Raw genomic sequence first — 10642 nt, 5'->3', positions numbered from 1 at the left:
GGTGAAATGTGAAAATAAAATTGTCAACTATTTCAGTTTAAAAAAAAAAGAAAGTGGGAGAAATTAGATCTCTCAATTGTTGCTGGTGGGAATGTAAAATGGTACAGCCACTCTGGAAAACAGTTGGGCATTTTCCTACCAAAAAATATGCCAAAACCGTATGACCCAGCAATTGCTCTCCTGGGCATTTAAATGTATGTTCAGGGGCGCCTGGGGGACTCAGTTGTTAAGCGTCTGCCTTCAGCTCAGGTCATGATCCCGGGGTCCTGGGATCGAACCTTGCATGGGGCTCCCTGCGCCGCAGGAAGCCTGCTTCTCCCTCTCCCACTCCCCCTCCCCCTGCTTGTGTCCCCTCTCTCGCTCTCTCGCTCTCTCTCTCTGTCAAATAAATAATCTTTAAAAAAATATGTTCACATAAAAACCTGTACATTAATGTTAATAGCAGCTTTATTCATGGATAGCCCCGTACTGGAATTAGCCCAGATTCCTTAAAGAGGTAAATGGTTAAACAATCTGATATATGCATACTGTGAAATACTACTCAGAATAAAAAGGAACTATTGATACATACAGCAAACTGGATTTCATGTATTTTCAAATTAGTGTCATGAATTTGTAATATCCTCTTTTATTAGTCTTGTCATGAGGGTTTTTTTTTTTTTTTTGCTTTTTTGTTTTTTTTATGTAGGCTCCATGCCCAGCATGGAACCTACAGGGCTTGAACTCATGACCCTGAGATCAAGACCTGAGCGAGATCAAGAGTCAGATGTTCAACCAACTGAGACACCCAGGTGCCCCTTGTCAGGAGTTTTTATTAATATTAATAGCCTTTTCAAAGAACCAATATTTGCCTTGGATAATACTATTATTTGTTTTCTGTTTAATTCCTGCTCCAATTATTATTATTTCCTTCTTTCTGCTATCTTCAGGTTTAATTTGCTCTTTTCCTAACACTTTGAGATGGACACTTAGCTCATTGATTTTTTTAGCACCCTCCCCAACCTTTGGCATATATGCATTTAAGGCTATACAATTTCTTCTAAGTATGGCTTTAGCTACATCCTGCTAGTTTTATGTGCCACACTTTCATTAGTGTTCTGATATAACATTTTATTTTTTTGATATAAAATTTAAATTTTCATTGTGATTTATTCTTTGATACATGAATTATTTAGGAACAGGGCAAATATTGACACATTTCCCTCTAGTATTGGAAACAAGAGATGAGAAATGTATCTCCATCATTATTTGTATTGAGATTCTACTGGAGGTCCTAGGTAGTACAATATGGCAAGAAAAAAATAAAAGCCATAAGAATTAAAAAGAAGTAAAACAGTTATTTACAGACATGATTGTGTATTCAGAAAATCAAAGGAATCTAGAGACAAATTGCTAAAATTAAAAATGGGTTTAGTAAGTTTGCAGAATAAAAAGATAAATATAGGGTGCCTGGGTGGCTCAGATGGTTGAGCGTCTGCCTTTGGCTTAGGGCATGATCCCAGAGTCCTGGGATCAAGTCCAGCATCGGGCTCCCTGCTCCTTGGGAGCCTGCTTCTCCCTCTGCCTCTCTCTCTCTCTCTCTCTCTCTCTCTCTCTGTCTCTCATGAATAAATAAAATCTTTAAAAAAAAGATAAATATACAAAAAAAATGATAGTGTTCTTATATGACAGCAACGATAAAGGAAAAATTAAAAATACCATTTATGATAACATCAAGAAACATCAAATACTTACTAATAAATATAATGAAAAACATATGAAAACCCTCCAGATAAAAACTGTAAAACATGATTGAGAAAAATTAAAGAAAATCTAAAAGAGGGTTTTATCATATTCATGAATTAGAAGATTAAATATTATAAAGATGTCAGTGTAATTCTAATCAATCCCAGCTAGTACTGTTATAAAAATTAGGAAGAATTTTGTAAATATTATATGAAAATGCAAATGGTCTAGGGACGCCTTGATGGCTCAGTTGGTCAAGCGGCCAGTCATGATGTCAGGGTCCTGGTATTGAGACCCCTGTAAGGCTCCCCACTGAGTGCAGAGCCTGCTTGAGGATTCTCTCTCCCTCTCTCTCTCTATTTATTTATAAATAAATAAATCTTTAAAAAAATGCAAATGGTCTAGAATAGCCCAGTTAAACTTGAAGAATGGAGGTGGAGGACTCACATTATATGACATGCTTATTATAAAGCTACAATAACTAAGAGTGTGGTATGGGCACAAGAATAGATAAATAGACCAATTGGGGAGAATAGAGAACAGAAATGGATATTTATGAACATGCAAACTTGATTAATGACATGCACTGCAGAGCAGTGAGAAAAGGACAGTCTTTGCAATAAATGGGATTTGGTCAATTGTATGTCCATATGGAGAAGAAATGAATATTGATTCTTTACACTAATCCAAAAATTATTTCTAGGTGTGCTTCAGATCTAAATGTGATAGGTAAAGTAATAAACCTTCTAAATTAAAAGAAAAAGAATATTTTCATGACCTTGAAGTAGGAAAGATTTCAAATAGAAGACATCAAAATGAAAACATTGATAAATTGGACTACATTAAAATTAAGAACTTCTGTTCATCAAAACACACTATTAAGAAGATAAAAAGGCAAGCCACAGAGTGGAATAAGATATGTGGGAAACATATAACTGACAAAGGACTGAAATCTAGAATGAAAAAATAATTGATTAACTGATTAATTAATAAAAGAAAAAAGTTGGACAACCCAATAGAAAAATGGGCAGAAGATATCAATAGGCCAATAGACATACAAAAGGGCAATAAACATATGAAAAGGTGATCAACTGCATTGGAAACCAGAAAGTACAAGCTAAAACACACCCACCAGAACAGCTAACATTTAAAAAAAGTTGACAGTATCAAGTGTTGAAACATGGAGTCACTGGAACTCACATACAACTGCACATGAGCATGAAAATAGGTACAACTATTTCATAAAACTAATTGGCAGTATGTGTAAAACTGACTATTATGCATAGCCTATCCAGCAATTCCATTTCTAGATACATACCCAAAGGAATTCATATACCAAAAGGCAGATACAAGAATGTTTATAGCAGTATTATTTAAAATAGATCCAAAATGGGGGCACCTGGGTGGCTCAGTGGTTAAGTGTCTGCCTTCAGCTCAGGTCATGATCCCAGAATCCTGGGATCAAGCCCTGTATCCAGCTCCCTGCTCTGCAGGAAGACTGCTTCTCCCTCTCCCACTCCCCCTCTCTTGCTGTGTCTCTCTCTGTCAAATAAATGAATAAAATCTTTAAAAAAAAAAAAAGCTCCAAAATGAAAACTACTCTAGTGTCCAACAATAGAATGTACAAGTAAATTGTGGTATATTCAGTTATGGATTAACATACAGAAATAAAAAGTGAGCTAAATATTTCACTCAACATGCATGAGGGGTACCTGTCTAACTTAGTCAGTAGAACATGTGACTCTTGGTCTCGGGGTTGTGAGTTCGAGCCCCACGTTGTAGGTAGAGAATACTTAAAAATAAATAAATAAATAAAATATTTTTTTAAATCTTAAAAAACAAAAAACAAGCATGAATCTTATAAACATAATATTGGGCAAAAAGGAACCAGTCAAAAAATAATACACACATCTAGCCATGACAGAGTAACTGGTATCAGACTAAACCTCCTGTCATACACAACTAGATAACTACAACAATGTGAAATAGTTATTTTTGTCATTGTACCACAGGCAGCACAGGACAGTGATTATTGAGAGAAGGGGGAACAAATGAAGTGAGCCCTACAATTTCCCTAGCTTTCTTCCTGGTAGCATTTACCAAATATCAGCATAGGGAGGAGGATTCCAGGGTGCCTGGGTGGCTCAGTTGGTTAAGCATTGGACTCTTGGTTTCCACTCAGTTCATGATCTCAGGGTCATGGGATCGAGCCCCACATCAGGCTCCATGCTCTGCATGGAGTCTGCTCAAGATTCTCTCCTTTTCCCTCTGTTTCTCCCCTCCCCTGCTTGCATGCACTCTCCCTCTCTCTCAAATAAATAGATAAATCTTTGAAAAAAGGAGTGGTGCCTGGGGGCTCAGTCCATTAAGCATCTGCCTTCAGCTCAGGTCATGATCTCAGGGTCCTGGGATCAAACCCCATGTTGGGCTCCCTACTCAGCAGGGAGTCTGCTTCTCCCTCTCCTTCTGACCCTCCCTTCTGCTCATGTTCTCTCTCTCTCTCAAATAAATAAAATCTTTTTTTAAAAGATTTTATTTATTTATTTATTTATTTATTTATTTAATTTGCACAAACAGAAGGAGTGGCAGGCAGAGGGATAGAGACAAGCAGGTTCCCCACTGAGCAGAGAGCCTGATGTGGGGCTTGATCCCAGGACTCTGGGATCATGACCTGAATCGAAGGCAGATGCTTAACTGACTGAGCCACCCAGGCACCCCTCAAATAAATAAAATCTTAAAAAAAAAAAAAAGGAGGATCCCAAGTAAGGCATGGAAGAGTTGATGCGCTGAGAAGAAAAAAGTCAAAGCCTGTAGAAACTGAGGCAGCTAAAAGTTATAGAGCAGAATATCAGAGAGATGGGAACTATGCAGAGAATGAGATCCAGAAATCTGCATAGGAGTTTCCTTATGTCTTTGGCCAAATACAATGCTGTGCAAAGGTAGGATGAGACCCCTTGAGGCTAAGCAAAGAAAACCTACTGGAGAACTGTAAGCTAAACAACCATCAGAGAGACCTTGGTGTTAGGAGATCTTGTTGGGAGACTGATGTTGAGAGACTTTATTGACCTGATGCATTCAGTAGGACTACGTGAGACCTACAGAAAAGGCTACTCTAGAGCCATCATCACAAAGCTTAATGACAAGCCTTGAAAGGACCATTCTAATTCATACTAAACAGCCTACCAGAATAAAACTCAAATTCTTTTCCCCAAAATCCAGTGCCTTAGACTACTCGGCCACACTACTGCCCAAAACTCAACATTTTTAAAGGAACACACCAAAATCCATAAAATCAGCAATGTAACAGTCATAATGACAAGCATCCAAACAAAATTACTAGACAATGGTGAGAATAGGCAAATTCATTCTCTTACTAGAGCTAGTAAGTAGATTAGTGGCTGCCTAGGGCTGGGGGTATGAAAGGAATGGAAAGTGACTGCTAATGGTATGGGATTTCCTTTTAGGTGAATGAAAATGTTCTAAAATTAGATTTGGTGATGGTTGTACAAACTTTGTGAATATACTAAAATCCAGTGAATTGTCACTTCACATGGGTGAACTTTAAAAAAAAAATCCCATAGATGTTGAAAAATCAAGAAAATGTGACCTATACACAGGAGAAAAATTAGTCAGGAGAAACAGAACTTTATATGACATACATGATAGAAGTAAATGACATTTATGGGCCCAACACGCTTCCGCTGCGCCACTCTGCTAGCCACAGCTAGTAAATGACATTTAAAGTCTGTTTTTAAAAGAGGTATTATAAATGTTGTCAGGATTTAAGGAAAACATAAATAAGGACAGAAGTGAAAACTATAAAAAAACCATTATGGACTAAATTGTTCCCCTAACATTCACAAATTCATATGGTGAAGCCTTAACTCCCAATATGACTATATATGGAAATAGGGACTCTAAAGAGGTAATAAAGGTTAAATGAATTCATAAGGGTGGGGCCCTAGTCCATTATGACTACTGTTCTTCCAAAAAGAAGAGACACCAGGGAGGTACATGTACAAGAGAAAAGACTATATGAGGACACAGTGAGAAGGCAGATAGAAATCTGCAAGCCATGGAGAGAAATTTCAGGAGAAATAAAACCTTGATCTTGAACTTGACACCTTGACACCTTGATCTTGGACTTCCAGCCACCAAAACTATGAGAAAATGAAATGCCATCCAGCCCATATGATTCTATCATGGTAGCTGATGTGGAAAACAGGCAGAAGGAACTGTAGATAAAATTAAATGTTCTTATAACCTGCACCCCATTGACAAATACTTGAGATAGGCAGAGTTTAACATTCTTCCGGGAAACTCCCAACTGTTTTAATGTTAATGCTTTGCTGGAGGGAAAAACAACGTAAGTTTGACAATACCAAGGTCTCCAGGAACCTGTGAGTCTTCTTGAGCATATGAAAGTCCTTTTGGAACTTCCCTTATCTTTACTTTTCCCCAACCCCAAAGTATATAATCAATAACTCCTCACAATCCCGAGTCGGCAGCAGCTCTTTCTGCCCATGGTCCTGTCCCCATGATTTAATAAAACCACCTTTTGGACCAAAGATGTCTCTAGAATTCTTTCTTGGCTGTTGGCTCCAGACCCCCACACTACTCCAAAAATCACATCGATAGCCACAAAAGACTTAACACATATAGCTAAACCACAATTTATTTACCTACTCATCAATTGATGCACGACATTTGGGTTGTTTCCACTTTTTGGTTATAATGAATAATGCTGCTATGAACATTCATTACAAGTTTTTACAGTATGTATTTTTGATCAACAATGTTGGGTATAATTTACATAATTAAAAATTTAAGTATATAGTTGAGTTTTAACAAATGTTTACAACCATTTGTCGGCATAACTATCAGAACCACTATCTCTCATGATAGATAAGTCTTGCCTATTTTCAAACTTCAGGAAAATAGAATCATACAGCATAGCGCCTTTTCTTGTCCTAAGCATAATGTTTTGGAAATTTGTATATTTTGTTGTATTTATCCATGGTAAATTAAATTTTAATGCTGAGTAATATTCTATTGTATGAATATACCACATTTTGTCAATTGATCCACCTATTGATGGAAACTTGGCTTGTTTCTAGTTCAAGCTATTATAAATACAGCTGCTATAAATATTCATAATATAAATATATTGTGGATATACATTTCATTTCTCTAGGGACACATGCATATCAGTTTCTTAGGACTACCATACCAAAGTACCATAAACTGGGTGGCTTAAGACATAAAAGAATATGTCTTAAGAATTTTCTGGAGACTAGAAGTCTGCAAACAAATTGTCATCAGGGTCTGAAGCCTGTAGGAGAGAATCCTTCCTTACATCTTCCTAGTTTAACAACCCTTGGCATTCCATGGTTTACAGCCTCTAGGAGTACAATCTACCTTTGTCTATCACATGACATCTGCCCTTATGTGTGTCTCTCTGGGTCTCTTCTCTTCTTATAAAGACACTTATGGTCTGAACCTGTCCCTCTAAAATTTATATGTTGAAATCTAACCCCAAAGGTATCAAGAGGTGGGGCCTTTGTAATGTGCTGAGGTCATAAGGGTGAAGGCCTTGTGAATGGGATTAGTGCCTTACAAAAGGGACTCCAGAGAGATCCCTAGCCTCTTCCATCACGTGAAGATACAACAAGAACTTACCAGCTACGAAACAGGAAGAGGGCCCTCACCAGAAGGCAACCATGCTGGTGCCTTGATCTTGGACTTCCCAGCCTCCTGAACTATGAAAAATAAATTCCTGTGTTTATAAGCTACTGGGTCTGTGATATTTTTTTATAGCAGCCTGAAAGAACTAAGACAATACTAGTCATATTGGATTAAGGGCCCACCCTACTCCAATCTTATCTTTCTTATTTATGAACGTCTTTTTTTTTTTTTTAAGATTTTATTTATTTATTTGAGAGAGAGAGAATGAGAGATAGAGAGCACGAGAGGGAAGAGGGTCAGAGGGAGAAGCAGACTCCCTGCTGAGCAGGGAGCCCGATGCGGGACTCGATCCCGGGACTCCAGGATCATGACCTGAGCCGAAGGCAGTCGCCTAACCAACTGAGCCACCCAGGCGCCCCTTATGAACGTCTTTTTATTTCACCTTTAATTTTGAAGGATATTTTTGCTGGACAGAGAATTGTAGGTTGATAGTTTTTTTCCCTTTGTTTTTGTTTTAATTGTTTTCCAAGACAATCCAACTTCCCCTGCTTGTATTGTTTCTGATGAGAAATCAGCAGTGATGTTTATTTTTATTTCTCTGTATTTAATGCATCTTTTTTTTCCTTTGGTGCTTTTAAGATATTCTCTTCATCGCTATCTTTCAACCATTTGATTTTGATGTGCTTTGGTATGGTTTTCTTTTTTTTCCAGCTTTACTGACAAATAAGATTATAAGATATTTAAAGTGCACAGTGTGATGATTTGATATATGCACACATTGTAAAAGGATTCCACCCATATAGTTAATTATCACATACATTACCTTACATATTTATCTTTTTCCAGTGAAAATATTTAATTTCTACTCTCTTAGAAAATTTCAATTATGCAACACAGTGTTATCAAATACTGTCACCTTTGGTATGTTTTTATATATATATATATATACACATACATACATACAACTGCTTGGGCTTCTTTTAACTTCAAGGAATTATATGTGTCATATGTCATATTAGGAAACATTTCTTTCATCAAATATTTTTTTCTACCTCCCTCCCTCTCTTTCCAGAACTCTAATATATACATATGTAAGAATTCTTGATATTGTCTCATAGTTTACTGAGGCTCTGTTAATTATTCTTCAGCCTTAATTCTCTATGCTTCAGTTTAAAGAGTTTTTATTGACCTGTCTTCAGATTCATTGATCTTTTTGTTACAGGATTTCTTTTCCTTTAGGGCCCACTGTTCTTGGTCACATGCTTTGAAAAATGAAAAGGTAGACCAGACAAAGTGGTGGGCAACAAAGCAATGTTTATTGAGTGATAGTAAAGCAAAGTTTGTTGAGTGATAATACAAAGCTCCTGAGGAGGATGGGGACCCGAGAGGGTTGCCACCATCGTTTCTAAGTCTAGGGGTTTTTATGGGCTGTTTCAATCTGATTAACCTTTCATGAGCCTGTCATCCAATCAGATTTTTGTCATTCACCTGTCATGTGGGAAAGGGTAGAGGGCTCTTTCCAGGGTGGTGTAAAATCCTTTTAAGGGTGGTTTCCTCTTAGGGCGTAGGCCCCTTGTCCCTGCCTGCCTTTCTTCCAACTATCCTTCATCATTTTCTTTCTCGTCTCTAGCTCATAATTCATCCAGTGCATTTTTAATTTCAGATGTTGTATATTTCAGTGCTAGAATTTCCATTTGTTCTTGTATTAGCCTATGAGGGCTGCCATAACAGAATACCAGAGACTGGATGGCTTAAAAACCACAAATAGTATTTGTCATATTTCTGGAGGCTGGAAGTCCAATATCAAAGTGTATATAGGTTTGGTTTCTCCCAAGACCTCAGTCCTTGGCTTGCAGATGGCTGTCTTCTCACTGTGTCTTCATCTGGCCTTTTCTTTTATGCATGCACATCCCTGGTATCTCCTTTTCTAATAAAGACGTTAGTCATATTGGATTAGGCCTCCACCCTTATGACCTCACATAACCTTAATTACCTTTTTAAAGTCCCTATTTCCGGGGCGCCTTGGTGGCTCAGTCAGTTAAGCATCTGCCTTTAGCTTGGATAGTGATCCCCTGGTCCTGGGATCGAGCCCCATGTCGGGCTCCCTGCTCAGCTGGGAGTCTGCTTCTTTCTCTCTCTCTGCCTCTCCTCCTTGCTCTTGCTTTCTCTCTCTCTCTCAAATAAATAAATAAATTTTTTTAAATAAAAAAAATAAATAAAGTCCCTATTTCCAAATATAGTCACACTGGGTCTCAACATCTGAATTTTGGAGGATACAATTCAGTCCATTGCACCACATAATGAGAGCAATAAAAAGGAATAAAATATAGATATGTGCTATAATATGGATGAATCTTGGAAATATTATGCTAAGTAAAAGAAGCAGTCACAAAAAACTGTATATTGTGTGATTCCACTTATATGAAATGTCCAGAACAAGAAAATCTATAGAGACAAAAAGTAGATAAATGGTTGCTAGTCCCGGGGCAAGGGGTGGAGGGATTAGGAGGGAATGGGGAGTGACAGCTGATGGGTACAGGGTTTCTTTTTGTAGTGATGTCAATGTTCAACATTGATTGTGGTGATGGTTGCACAACTCTGTGAATATGCTTAAAACTCGGTTGCACATTTAAAATGGGTCATTTAGGGCACCTGGGTGGCTCAGTTGGTTAAGCAACTGCCTTCGGCTCAGGTCATGGTCCTGGAGTCCCCGGATCGAGTCCCACATCGGGCTCCCTGCTCAGCGGGGAGTCTGCTTATCCCTCTGATCCTCCTCCCTCTCATGCTGTCTCTCATTCTTTCCCTCTCAAATAAATAAATTAATTAATTTAAAAAAATGGGTCATTTATATGATATACAAATTATATCTCAATTAAGCTGTTAAAATACATACTGTATGATTCCATTTACAAAAAGGTAAAAAAATAGGCAAGACTAACATATAATGAGAAATAGTAGTTGATGAGGCAGCAGAAGGCCAGCTGAGGACAAAGCATAAGCTGACACCCTGCAAACCGCCCCCACCCCCCACTCCTGGATGGGAAATGTGTGACATTCTTCCAGGAAGCTCCCAACTATCTTAATGTTTTTTGGTTTTTTTTTTTAAAGATTTTATTTATTTATTTGACAGAGAGAGAGAACACAAGTAGGCAGAGTGGCAGGCAGAGAGAGAGGGAAAAGCAGCCTCCCTGGCCCGATGCGGGGCTCGATCCCAGGACCCTAGGATCATGAC

This window comes from Callorhinus ursinus, unplaced genomic scaffold (genome assembly GCF_003265705.2).
Source record: "Callorhinus ursinus isolate GAN/ISIS: 27379988/994484 unplaced genomic scaffold, GSC_fseal_2.0 scaffold1, whole genome shotgun sequence".
Taxonomy (NCBI): domain Eukaryota; kingdom Metazoa; phylum Chordata; class Mammalia; order Carnivora; family Otariidae; genus Callorhinus; species Callorhinus ursinus.
Note: the sequence above shows the minus strand (reverse complement) of the source record.